Here is a 14970-nt window from a genome sequence, read left to right on the forward strand (position 1 = left end):
AAATCTAGTCCCCAGTGTGAGGATATTTGGAGGTGGGGCCTTTGGGTAGTTGGTTAGGGGATAAGGGTGGAGCCTTCGTGAACGGTAATTAGTGTCCTTCTAAAAGAGGCCCCAGAGCGCTCCCTTGGCCCTTCCACCATGTGATGTTACAGTGAGAAGACAGTCATCTATTAACCAGAAATTGGGCCCTCACCAGACACCAAATCTGCCAGTGCCTGATCTTGGACTTCCCAGCCTCTGAAACTGTGAATAATCAATTTCTGTTCCTTATAATCTACCCAGTCTATGATAATCTTTTATGGCAGCCCAAACAGACTGAGACAGAAGGACATCAGTCCAGTTGGATTAGGGCCCGCTCTTATGCCCTCATTTAACTTAATGCCCTCCTTAAAAGCCATATCTCCAAATACAGTCACATTGAGGGCTGAGGCTTCAACACGTGAATTTGGGGGCAGAGGCACAATTCAGTCTATAACACCAAGTATCTACCATTGAGGAATCACAGTCTGGTAGGAGAGATGCATATTATTCACATCACGCGGAAAGAGCAGAACAGAATGGTTAAGGTGTCAGCTCTGGAATCAGACTGACAGAGTTTCAGTACTGCCTCTATCATTTACCAGCTGTATGACTTTGAACAAGTTTCTTCCACTTTCTGTGCGTTGAGAGAATCAAATGAGCAGATACCCATGAAGTCCTTAGGACAGCCCTTGGCACAGAGTAAGTGCTGGCTATTGTTATTAATTAAAAATAAAATTAAAACTGTGCTAAATGCTCCAAAGAAAGGCCACAAGATAGATTAAGAAAGTAAAACTCTGATCTGGCCGGTGTTCTCAAGAAGGACTTCCTGGAGGAAGTGATGCTTGCACTCAGATCTGAAGGATGAGTACTCACTAACCAGACTAGGGAGAGGGTTCCAGGCAGTAGGAAAGTAGGTTCCAGAGCTCTGGGCTGGGAGGAAACATGGCCTGGAAGTCCAATGTCTCTGGAACAGGGAGAGCAAAGCAAGGAGGAACAGGGGAGGCAGGGGAGGGAGAGGCTGGATGTGGTCGGCAGGACCTGGTCTAGTTGGTCATGCTCAGGAGTGCTGGCATTCTCCTAAAAGCTGTACAAAATCACAGAAGTGTCTATTTTTTTTTAACAGAGAACAGTTTAATGAACCCCTATGTACTTATCACCCAGATGCAAGAGTAATCAACATTCTCTTAGTTTTAAAAATATATATTTTTATCAAAGTATAGTCAGTTTACAATGTTGTGTCAATTTCTGGTGTACAGCACAAGGCTTCAGTCATATAGGAACACACGTACATTTGTTTTCATATTCTTTTTCAGCGTAAGTTACTACAAGATATTGAATATATTTCCCTGTGCTATATAACATTCTCTTAGTTTTTCATCAATACACTCTTAGTTTTTTTCTTTTAAGTATTTTTCTCCCTGAACATAGTCTACTCAACAGTGAAAGCTATTGGGACAAAAATCTCTTGAGAAGGAAATATACAAACATACTTCATTAGGGAGAAAATATACACACAGTTGGTTTTATCTAGTGATAATGTACACTTTTTAAATGACACATTTTGTGAAATACGTTGAAAACGCCTTAAAAATGTTTAGCACCAACCAATAGCATTTAAAGTACAAGCAGACCTCAATTTATTGTGTTTTGCAGATACTTCATTTTTTTTCACAAACTAAAGGTTTGTGAAAGCAAGTCTATTGGTGCCATTTTTCTAACAGCATTTTCTCACTTCATGGTTCTGTCTCATATTTTGGTAATTCTTGCAATATTTAAAACATTTTCATTATTTTATTTTTATGGTGATTTGTGATCAGTGATATTCGATGTTACTATTGTAATTGTTCCAGAGCACCACAAATCGCGCCCACACAAGGCAGCGAACTTAACTGATAAATGTTGTGTGTGCGCTAAACGCTCCACTAGTCAGCTGTTCCCTCGTCTGTCTCTCTCTCCTAGGGTCTCCCAATTCCTTGAAAAACAACACTATTGAAATTAGACCAATTAATAACCCTACAATGGCCTCTAAGTGCTCAAGTGAAAGACTTGCACGTCTGTCACTTTAAATCAAAAGCTAGAAATGATTAAGCTTAGTGAGAAAGGGATGTTGAAAGCCCAGACGGGCTGAAAGTGAGGCCTCTTGCGCTGAACAGTTCACCAAGTTGTGAGTGCAAAGGAAAAGTTCTTGAAGGAAATTAAAAGTGCTATTCCAGTGAACATATGAGTGATAAAGTGAAACAGCCTTCTTGTTGATATGGAGAAAGTTTTTGATAGAAGACCCGAACAGGCACAACATTTGCTTAAGCCAAAGCCTCATCCAGAACAAGATCCCTAACTCTCTTCAATTCTGTGAAGGCTGAGAGAGGTGAGGAAGCTGCAGAAGAAAAGTTTGAAGCTAGCAGAGGTTGGTGCGTGAGATTTAAGGGAAGTCAATGCCTGGCTTTAAAACTTCAAAGGACAGGCTGCTGACTTGTTAGGGGCTAATGTAGCTGGTGACTTGAAGTAGAAGCCAGTGCTCATTTACCATTCTGAAAGTACTAGGGCCCGTAAGAATTATGTTAAATCTCCTCTGCCTGTGTTTTGTAAATGCAACAACAAAGCCTGGATGACAGCACATCTGGTTACATGGTTTACTGAATACTTTAAGCTCACTGTTAAGACCTACTGCTCAGAAAAAAAAAAAAAAAAAAAAAGATTCCTTTCAAAACATTGCTGTTCGCTGACAATGCACCTACTCACCCAAAAGCTCTGATGGAGGTGTACAATGAGATTCATGGTGTTTTTATGCCTGCTAATACAACTGCTAATACAACATCCACTCTGCAGCCCATGGATCAAGTCGCGTTTTGACTTTCAAGTCTTATTATTTAAGAAATACATTTTGTAAGGCTATGCTTCCGTAGATAGTGATTCTTCTGATGGATCTGGGCAAAGTAAATTGAAAACCTGGAAAGGATTTGCCATTCTAGATGCCATTAAGAATATCGTGATTCACTGGACAAGGTCAAAACATCAGCATTAACAGGAGGTTGGAAAAAGTTGATTCCAACACTTACAAATGATTTTGAGAGGTTCAAGACTTCCTTGGAGGAAGTGGTGAAAATAGCAAGAGATCTAGAATCAGAAGGGGAGCCTAAAGATGTGACTGAATTGTGGCAATCTCATTGTAACATTTTCACGGATGAGCAGTTGCTTCTAATAAACGAGTAAAGAAAGTGGTTTCTTGAGATGGAATTGACTCCTGGTGAAGATGCTGTGAAGATTGTTGAAATGGCAACAAAGGATTTAGAATATCACATAAACTTAGTTGATAAAGTAGCAGTAGAGTTTGAGAGGATTCACTCCAATTTTGAAAGTTCTACTGTTAGTAAAATGCTATTAAACAGCATTGCATACTACAGAGAAGGAAGAGGCAGTTTAAAAGGAAGAGTCAGTTGATGTAGCTAAATTCATTGTTGTTTTATTTTAATAAATTGCCATAGTCACTCCAATTTTCAGCAACCACTACACTGACCAGTCAACAACCATGAACATCAAGGCAACCTGCTCCATCAGGGAAAAAATTATGACTCTCTGAAGGCTCAAATGATGGTTACCTTTTTTTAACAATAAAATATTTTAAAATTAGGATGTATATCTTGTATTTTTATACATAATGCCGCTTCACAGTTGATAGTCTACAGTATAGGTAAACCTACTTTATGTGGGGAAACCAAAAAATTCCTCTGACTTGCTTTTTTGCAGTATTCACCTTATTGAGGTAGTCTGGAACTGAACCTGCAATGTCTTTGAAGTATGCCTGTATTTTAAAAGAATGTTTTTGGAAGATTAAATTTGGGATTTTATCACTCACTCTGCTTGAGGATTAATATAGTAAAGCATTCTAAATATAAGTATCTATGTTCAAAATAGGGCTTATTACCCAGAAAGTATCTTGATATTTAAATTTAAAACATATTATGGGAATCATGGTGTCTTTTGACCTCATTTCTTCCTTATCAGAAAATTTACCTTTACTGAATAAAATGTTTGCTGCCATGGCATGGAAATGAAGCATAAACTAATCTATTTTTGGCCTGATTGGTAGTCACTTCCTTAAGGAAGATCAGGAAAGTCTAATAAGGAATAGCACTTGTGTCTCATGATTGTAAATCTCCAAAGTGTCAGTGATTGCACTTGTTATTTCTAGATCAATCCTTTTTAAGTCTGAGTGGTATCTCAGTTGATATTAGGCAGGGATGTGATCAACAGATGTAATGCTGGGACTAGCAATTTGGTCTTTTATATATTAACCTTGTATCCTGCAACTTTGCTATAATTACTTATTAGTTCTAGGAGGGGTTTTTTGGTCAATTCTTTTGGACTTTCTACGTAGCCAGTTATGTTATCTGCAAACAAAAAACAGCTTTATTTCTCCTTCTCTATCTGTGTACCTTTTATTTCCCTTTCTTGCCTTATTGCATTAGCTAGGGCTTCCAGTATGATGCTGAAAAAAGTGGTGAGATGAGACATCCTTGGCAATTTGATCTTGGGTGTTCTTTTTGTACAGCAAGAGGAACTTGAATACTAGGGGCCTTCACATATATATGTGTGTGTGTATATATATATATATATATAGTTTATTGATGTCTAGTCAGTTCACAATGTTGTGTCAATTTCTGGTGTACAGCACAATGCTTCAGTCATACATGAACATACATATATTCGTTTTCATACTCTTTTTCACCATAGGTTACTATAAGATGTTGAATATAGTTCCCTGTGCTATATAGTATGAACTTGTTTATTTTATATATATTAGTTAGTATCTGCAAATCTTGATCTCCTAATTTATCCCTTCCCATGCCACTCCCACCCTAGTAACCATAAGTTCATTTTCTATGTCTGTGAGTCTATTTCTGTTTTATAAATAAGTTCATTTGTCTTTTTTTTTTTTAATTCCACATGTAAGTGATATCACATGGCATTTTTCTTTCTCTTTTTGGCTTACTTAGAATGACAATCTCCAGGTCCATCCATGTTGCTGCAAATGACATTATTTTTTCTTTTTTATAACTGAGTAGTATTCCATTGTATAAATATACCACAGCTTCTTTATCCAGTCATCTGTCGATGGACATTTAGGTTGTTTCCATGTCTTGGCTATTGTAAATAGTGCTGCTGTGAACATTGGGGTGCATGTGTCTTTTTGAATTAAGATTCCCTCTGGATATATGCCCAGGAGTGGGATTGCTGGAACCTATGGGAAGTCTATTTTTAGTCTTTTGAGGAATCTCCATATTGCTTTACATAACAGAACTACATTCTCATCAACAGTGTAGAAGTGTTCCCTTTTCTCCACAGCCTCTCCAGCATTTATCGTTTGTGGACTTTTTAATGATGGCCATTCTGACTGGTGTGAGGTGACACTTCATTGTAGTTTTGATTTGCATTTCTCTCATAATTAGTGATGCTGAGCATTTTTTCATGTGCCTATCAGCTATTTGTATGTCTTCATTGCAGAATTGCTTGTTTAGGTCTTCTGCCCAGTTTTGGATTGGGTTTTTTATTATTATTAAGTTGTATGAGCTGTTTATATATTCTGGAACTTAAGCCCTTGTCAGCCTCATCTTTTGTGAATATTTTCTCCCATTCTGTAGTTTGTCCTTTTGTTTTGTTTATTGTTTCCTTTGCTGTGCAAAAGCTTATACATTTAATTAGGTCCCATTTGTTTATTCTTGCTTTTATTTCTATTGCTTGGGTAGACTGCCCTAGAAGAACGTTGCTAAGATTTATGTCAGATAATGTTTTGCCTATGTTTTCTTCTAAGAAGTTTATAGTGTCTTGTCTTATGTTTAAGTCTTTAAGCCATTTTGAGTTGATTTTTGTGTATATTGTGAGGGAGTGGTCTAACTTCATTGATTCACATGCAGCTGTCCAGTTATCCCAACACCATTTGCTGAAGAGATTGTCTTTATTGTATGTTCTTGCCTCCTTTGTCAAGGATTATTTGACCAAAAGTTTGTGGGTTTATTTCTGGGCTCTGAATTCTATTCCATTGATCCATATGTCTGTTTTTGTACCAATACCTTGCTGTTTTGATTACTTAGCTCTGTAGTATTGTCTGAAGTCTGGGAGAGTTATTCCTCCAGCTTCACTCTTTTTCTTCTATTGCTTTGGCAATTCTAGGTCTTTTGTGATTCCATATAAATTTTAGGATTATTTGTTCTAGTTCTGTGAAAAATGTCCTGGGTAATTTGATAGGGATCACATTAAATCTGTAGATTGCATTGGGTAGTATGGACATTTTAACAATATTAATTTTTCCAATCCAAGAACATGGGATATCTTTCCATTTATTCAAGTCACTTTTAATTTCCTTAGTCAATGTTTTGTAGTTCTCCGTATGTAAGTCTTTCACTTCTTTGGTCAGATTTATTCCTAAGCACTTTATTTTTTTGGATGCAATTTTAAAAGAGATTGTTTCTTTCCTTTCCTTTCCTTTTTTTTTTTTTTTTTTGATAAAAGCTCACTGGCTCTATTTTACTTTCCTTTTCTGATATTTCATTGTTAGTGTAAAGAAATGCCACAGAAGTATGTTAATCTTGTATCCTGCTACCTTGCCAAATTCTTTTATTAGCTCTAGTAGTTTTTGTGTGGAGCCTTTAGGGTTTTCTCTATATAGTATCATGTCATCTGCATATAATGGCAGTTTTATCTCTTCTCTTCCAATTTAGATCCCTTTTATTATTTTTTCTTCTCTAATTGCTATGCCTAAGACCTCCAATACTATACTGAATAGAAGTGGTGAGAGTGGGTATCCTTGTCTTGTTTCAGATTTTAGCGGGAAGGCTGTCAACTTTTCACCATTGAGTATTATGCTGGCTGTAGGTTAGGTTTGTCATAAATAGCTTTTATTATGTTGAGATATATTCCCTCTATATCCACTTTTGTTAGAATTTTTATCTTAAATGGGTGTTGAATTGTATCAGATGCTTTTTCTGCATCTATTGAAATAATTATGTGATTTTTGTCCTTTCTTTTGTTGATGTGGTGCATCATGTTGATTGATTTGGATATGTTGAACCATCCTTGTGTCCCTAGGATGAACCCAACTTGATCGTGGTATCTAATCTTTTTTTATGTGTTGTTGGATTCTGTTTACTAAAATTTTGTTGAGGATTTTTGCATCTATGCTCTTCAACCATATTGGCCTACAGTTTTCTTTTTTGGTAGTGTCTTTGTCTGGCTTTGGTACCAGGATGATGGTGGCTTCATAGAATTAGTTTGGGAATGTTCCCTCCTCTTCAATCTTTTGGAAGAGTTTGAGAAGGATTGGTATGAGCTCTTCTTGGTATGTTTGATAGAATTACCCAGTGAAGCCATTTGGTCCTGGACTTTTGTTGGCAGGGAGGGTTTTTTTTTTTTAAATTGCTGATTCTGTTTCACTTCAAGTGATCAGTCTGTTCAAATGATCTATTTCTTCTTGATTCAGTTTTTGGTGGACTGTATGTTTCTAGAAACTTGTCCATGTATTATAAGTTGTCCAATTTGTTGCCATATGATTGTTCATATTATTCTCTTATGGGTTTTTTTTTTTTTGCATTTCTGTGGTATTGGTTGTAATTTATGCATTTTCATTTTTTATTTTGTTTATTTGTGTCCTCTCTTCTTCTTGGTGAGCCTGGCCAGAGGTTTGTTAATTTTGTTTACTTTTTCAAAAAAAATCAGCTCTTGGTTTGATTGATTTTTCTATTATTTTTAATGAATTTTATTTATTTCCTTCCTGATCTTTATTATTTCTTTCCTTCTGCTGACTTTAGGTTTTGTTTGTTCTTCTTTTTCCAATTCTTTTAGGCGGTAGGTTAGGTTGTTTATTTGAGATTGTTCTTGTTTTTTGAGGAAGGCCTATATTGCTATAAACTTCCCTCTTAGGACTACTTTTGCTCCATCCCATAGATTTTGTGTGGTTGTGTTTTCATTGTCATTTGTCTCAAGGTATTTTTAAATTTCTTCTTTGATTTCATCTTTGACTCATTGGCCTGTTAGTAGCGTGTTGTTTAGTTTCCATGCTATCATTTTTTTCTCATTTGCTTTTCTGTGGTTGATTTCTCGTTTCATGTCATTGTGGTCAGAGAAGATGCCTGAAATAATTTCTATCCTCTTAAATTTGTTGAGGCTTCTTTTGTGCCTGAGTATGTGGTCTATCCAAGAGAATGTTCCATGAGCACTTGAAAAGAATGTATATTCTGTTTTGGGGAGGTATAATGTCCTAAAAATATCAACTAAGTCCAATTGTTCTATTGTGTCATTTAGTATCTCCTCATTTATTTTCTGTCTGGAAGAGCTGTCCAATGATGTTAGTAGAGTGTTAAAGTCTCCTACTATTATTGTATTCCCATCAATTTCTCCCTTTATGCCTGTTAGTATTTTATATATTTAGGTGCTTTTATATTGGGTGCATATATGTTAACAAGTGTAATATCCTCACCTTATATTGCTCCTTTGATCATTATATAGTGTCCTTCTTTATCTTCGCTTATAACCTTTGTTTTAAAGCCTATTTTGTCTGATATGAGTATTGCTACTCCCGTTTTCTTGTCATTTCCGTTTGCATGAAATGTCTTTTTCCATCCTCTCTCTTTTAATCTATGTATGTCCTTCACTCTAAAGTGAGTCTCTTACAGGCAGCATGTTGTAGACTTTTGTTTTATTATCCAATCTGCCACTCTGTGTCTTTTGATTGAAGCATTTAGTCCATTGACATTTATAGTAATTGTTGATAGGTGTGTGTTTATTGCCATTTTGAACTTTGTTTTCCAGTTGATTTGGTATTTCTTCTTTGTTCCTTTCTTGTTTGTTTTTCTTTTTGTGGTTTGATAATTTTCTTTTGTATTAGCTCAGTTTCTTTTTGGTTTTTGTGACTCTACTGTATGCTTTTGATTTGTGGTTACCCTGTTTTTCAAGCATGTTAACCCATTGCTATATCTGTTTGCTTTACACTGGTAGTCATGTAGGCTCAAACACATCCCAAAAAGAATGAAGTGAAAAAAAGAGAGAGAGAAAGAGAAAATCTATATTTTCCTGATCCCCTTTCCACCTTTTATGATTTTTCTGTCCTTTTTTTCTTTTTTACATCTCTGTGTTTGTTCTCTTGCAAATCGTTGTAGTTATCACATTTTCAATTATGGTTTTCTCATTTCTATAGCTTCCTGCTTCTTTTCTATTAGAGTAGAACTTTCAATATTTGAGACCTTCTTTTAATTACATGTCCAACAGTACTGAAATGGAAACAAAAAGACCAATTTCTTAGCTTTTTATCTTTTATATGTTATTTGTTTCCATTCCAGTGCCCACAGCATCTGAAGAGCCATCTGAGAGATATCTAAGGGAAACTAGATGTCTTTAATAGATTTCCCACTTGGGTTTTGAAACATGAATTTAATAAAAACATTGTCTCCTTAACCTTCTGTGATATCCAGAATTCAGAAAAAGGCAACTTTCATAGGACAACTCTTTGGAGGAATGGCCCAAGGTCCCGGCTACTGTTGGCATTACATGTTTCCCATCCAGCTTCCTCCTGGAAACTGTAGCAGTTTGAGGAGGTCACAACTGTGGGACACTCTCAAATAAAGGCATTTGACTACTTCTGCTGGGGACCGCTGACACCTTTTTATCATCCTGGATCCCCTGTGTGGTAGATTGTGAGTTAAAATGGACTCCGTATTTCTCCTCCCTCCTGCACACCTTCCACACTAAATCTGGCCTTATCCATTGATTTGCTGCGACCATTGGGACAATAGCACATGTGACAAAAGCAGAGACTTGAAAATTGTTTGCATACTTTCGGACTTGTCTTTTCTTGCTGCTCTTGGGAACCCTGTAAACACCACCGTGTGAATAAACCTGGGCTGGCCTGCTGTAGACATATGGCCCAGTCAGAGCCATCATCCCAGCCATCTATACAAATTCCCAGCCAGCCATACATGGAGGGAGGCCACCCTAGATCAACCACCAGCCAACCCGTTAGCCGACTGCAGCTGCATGATTTAGCCCAGGTGAGAAAAAAAACAGAAGAACTGCCTGGCTGACTGAGCTCAGCCCAAATGGTTCCACAGAATCAGGAACTAAAAAAAATCATTATTTTAAGCCACTGTATTTTGCAGTGGTTAACAACTATTAACCAGTGGCTTCTAGACAACAAATATCACTTTCCTTGGCTCTGGGTAGAGCTCTCAAAAGTTGAAAAATTCCTTCAGTTTCCAGACTTGTTTCCTCACTTTTCTGAATGAATCTTTATGTGATGAACGTTAATGCCAGGGATCAAACGCCAGGATCCTTTTATCATTTTTTCCAGCAGGATTGGAAGTGGCTCTTCAGAAAGACCATTTTCTCTGTTTCACATCTTTCTATTTCCATTTTCAGAGCATCTGAAAAGATAGTCAATTCAGTGGGAAATCCTGATTCTGTTTCATGTTTTCAATAGGTTTCTTATGTGGGTTAAGTGGTGTGTCCCTAGCTAGGCTCAGGAAGGTATGGAGAGGAACCATAGCCACCTGCTGGTCACAGCCCAGTAGGAACAAGAAAAAAGCACTGGAATCTAGAGACGCCCCTACCTTCTGCAGTGTCCCTTCAGCGCCCTCTACTGACAGGCCTAACCTTGTGCCAGCTGATAAATGTTGGAATTTAGAGGCAATAAATTGATAACTGGCACAGGTGAGTGATGGGGGCCCTTGATATTAATAAAAGTGACAGTGATGATAATAACTAACATTGAATTCTCAGTGCTTTATGTGGCATTTATCTCCAAATCATCAGGAGGAAGGTTTAATGGGAAGAGGGGACAGTGGTTCTTTCTGCCCCCAGGGTCTGTTCACCTCTTCCTAGACCTGAGCAGGCTCTGGGTATCCAACTCCCCCCTGCTCCAAGGCCGAGCCCATGGGGTGGCACTGACTCCATTCCTGCCCCAAGGTAGGCGTGTACCCCAGGAATGGTCTCCCCAACCCCCAACACATGGTGAGGGGACAATGGGAAACAACCCAGATGGGCACTGGCCACTGTCGGAAGCTTATACATCCAGTCAGGATGCCGCAGTGGTGCTGAAACTCCTGCCTCCCTTCCCCACTGATTTGTAAAAATTCTTTTATTTTTATATTTTATTTCTCTCCTTAGCGTTTCTTATCCTCTAACATGTCTATTTCCCCTATTGGTTTTCTCTATCTCCCCCTCCAGAAGGCAAGGTTTGTAAAGGGAGAGCCTGGGGGTTGGTTCGTTCCCCTGGGTCCCCAGAACCTAGAACAGTGCCTGGTGCCCATGATAAGGTTAGCAGTAATATCTGAAGGCATGAACGAGTCAATGGTATTCACAATTTTACCACCTAGGACAGGGGCAGGTGCAAACTGTCTCAACATAGCTTTCTGGCCCTTCAGTCCTGGAGGCATAAGGCATCAGTGACATAGTCTGCAAAAGATAGGCTGTCACCAGATCCGGAGAGTTCAGTTCTTCTAACTACTGCAGCCCTCGAATATCCAGGACTCGCATCATCACTCTGGAAGACTTTCCATAACACTGTCAACTTTCCTAATTAAGGGCGGTTAACCCACATTGGACTCCTGGTTCTCACCCCCAACTTGCCAAGACCCCACTGGGGAGCCAGGAAAGTCAGTGGATTTTCCCAAAGATGATTATTGCCTCCAGATTCTTACCCTTCTGGGAAGCCCGTTCCCTGCTGTCGGCTCTGTCTCTGACTCCAGGCTCTTCGAGCTCAGTTGTTCTGAGAGGACCATAATCAAAAATCCATTTCCCCCCAGCTTGTGAAACTATTCTGGTTAATACTGATAAAAGCATTTTTGATAGATTCAGTGAGTGGGCCATTTTGTAACCTGAACATTTTGTGAGTTGGTTTCTAGAGAATTTGCCCTGTTTTCTCACTTTCACTGCATTCTTCAGCCATTTCTCTCTGCAATCCTAAATGAAGGCATTCTGAAATAACGCCATCTGATAAAAAATTTTAAATAATGACATTGTGTGCTCTGAAAAAATCATGATGCAACTGTGGGTGTAAATTATTTTTAAAATATTCATTAATTATCCAACTAGATAATCATTTCTGAAATAGGGAAATTTAATCATAAAAATAAAACAATTTATAAGAAACGATGTATCTTATGAATCCATAAATTTCCCCCTTTTTCTCCTCATCTTTAGTGCTCTATAAATATAGAAATATATATTCAGTTTTTTTTCAAATAAACTTTTTATTTTGGAAGATTTTTATTTTTAAAATTTTTTTGACTTTTTAAAATTGAAGTATAGTCAGTTTATAATGTGGTGTCAATTTCTGGTATACAGCATAATGTTTCAGTCATACATATACATACATATATTCATTTTCATATTATTTTTCATTGTAGGTTACTATAAGGTATGAATATAGTTCCCCCTGCTACACAGAAGAAACTTGTTGTTTATCTATTTTATATATAGTAGTTAATATTTGCAAATCTCGAACTCCCAATTTATCCCTTCCTACTTGCTTTCCCCCTGGTAACCATAAATTTGTTTACTATGTCTGTGAGTCTGTTTCTGTTTTGTAGATGAGTTCATTAGTCTCTTCTTTTTTCTTTTTTTAGATTCCACATATGAGTGATATCATGTGGTATTTTTCTTTCTCTTTCTGGCTTACTTCACTTAGAATGATGGAAAGGTTTTTAGATTTACAGAAAAGGCACAAAGATAGTACAGAGAATTCTTGTATACCCTTCACCCAGTTTCCCCTAATGTTAACGTATTACATAGCCATGGTATGTTTATCAAAACCAAGAAATTAACACCATTAACATTACAAGACCATTAACTAAACGCTGGACTTTATTTGGATTGCAACTAGTTTTCCCACTAATGTCTTTTCTCCTGAGGATCCAGTCTAGGGTACCACGTTGCATTTAGTATACATTCAGTTTTGCGCTTTGCATTTTTCTCAGTGAACAATCTATCTTGGAGATTATTTCATATCAGCAAATATACATGTAGCTCCCTTTAAACTTAGCTGCACAGTATTCCACGGTGTGAAAAAATGAATTCTATAACTAGTTCTCTTCTGATTTGATTTAGGCTATTTCTCATTTATTACTTTTCAGTTACCCTAGTCTTTGTGCACGCTCATGAGTGTATGTGCAGAATAGATTCCCAGAATTGGAATCAGGTGGGTCAAAGGGGTGTGAGTTTTACATTTTGGTGAGTCAGCCAACTTACCCTCATGGAAGGATATAGTTAGAGTCATGTGCCTGCTTGATTGCTATATGACATCAGTTTATTCTTTCCATTCTATGATCTCCAATGGTGAAAAAGAGGTTGACTCAGTGGGACAGAAGAAAGGGATAAGCTTGTGCGGAGATGGCAAGAAGACAAGCCACAGGGGCCCCTCAGTGACAGGCTGAGGAGCTGGACTTTGTGCTGAGGGCACTGGGGAGCCATGGATGGTTAGAGGCTGGATGCAGCTCTGGACAGATATGGTCATGTAGAAGTGTGGTAGGAATGCCACTGAGTGGCTGTGTCTCTATTCCGTGGTCCTGGGAGCCTCACCTGGCCCTCATCTCTTTGCTCCCCTCTCACCCACAGGAATGGGTCTCTGAGTGGAGGGGCCAAGGCAGAAAAACCCGTCCTGCTGGCTGAGGCCTGGCTTGGCCCGGCCACACTGCTGCCAGTCTGGCTGAGCTGCACTCTGCAAAATACGTGACCAGATGAAGCCATAGGAGATAGTGGCAGTTGTGGAGCAGAGGTGCAAGCCTGCCTACCTGCTGCCCAGAGACCGGCTTGACTCCAAGACCCCAGTGTCTGACGAGGCTTGACCTTCCTTAGCTGCTCAGGTACAGTTTGAACATGTTTAGCAAAATAATTCTTTTCTCAACGCACGTCTTATGTCCCACAGTCACATTTTTATTAACACACATTTCTTGAATTTTGTTGGAAGACAAAAGGATTAGTTGTCATAGAATGTTTGGAAATTACCAAAATGCCCCAGGAATGAAATAAAAATCCCCTGCAAGTGTCTCCTCTTCCTTAATAACCAATGTCAACCTTTGAGAGACTTTGATTTACAATTTTAACACAAACACACATATATTTATGTTTTTATCAGAAAAGCAATCATACTTGGCATGCTTTTTTGTAATCTTTCTTTTTTCATTTATCAGATTCCCAGGTATTTTCTTATGACATTAAATATTCTTTTACAGAGTGATTTTTTTTAAGGGAAAAAGTGATTTTATGCATATCAAGCTCCAGTAACTCCACAAATGTTCTTTAAAGACCCTCAGGCAAAAAGCATCGTATTAACTCTAATGTATGCTGAGCCCATGGGTTGAACATCTCTCAGTGAAAGCACCAAGCATTTTCAGGTATGGCTTGACTTGTTAAAGCACAAATATGTGAGTCACTTCAGTGAATCAGCTTCAGCGCAGGGAGGATGGTGGAGCCCCACACATTTGGAATTGGGGTTTAGCGGATGCAGCAGCAGCAATTACCTAGCAGTTTGGGTTTTTTTTCCCCAGTTTAAGTTTTTATTCAGAGTGAGAAAGCATTTGAAATTTATTTTTTCCTCAGACAAATACCCAGTTGTCTCAGCCGCTTTAAAAAAAATAAAACCTTATTAGGGAGTGTTTAGTCCATTTATATTTAATGTAATTTTTATATGATTAGGTTTGTGTACCACCCTATTACTTTCCATTTTGCACCTTTGTCGCCCCCTCCTTGCCTTCTTTAGATTTCACTGAGTAATCATTAGCTTTCCATTTAATTTCCTCAATTGCCTTCTTAGCTATCACTCTTAATTTCTGCATCTGATTCTGATTACACAGGATTGAGAAAATCTCTGATTCATAATAAAATGGTCTCCGAGTTCCCGAGCTCTTAGAAAGTACTGGAACTTATGCTATAAGGTAGGGACTTCTAGGACCCCCATTTTATAGA

This window comes from Camelus ferus, chromosome 9 (assembly GCF_009834535.1).
Source record: "Camelus ferus isolate YT-003-E chromosome 9, BCGSAC_Cfer_1.0, whole genome shotgun sequence".
Taxonomy (NCBI): domain Eukaryota; kingdom Metazoa; phylum Chordata; class Mammalia; order Artiodactyla; family Camelidae; genus Camelus; species Camelus ferus.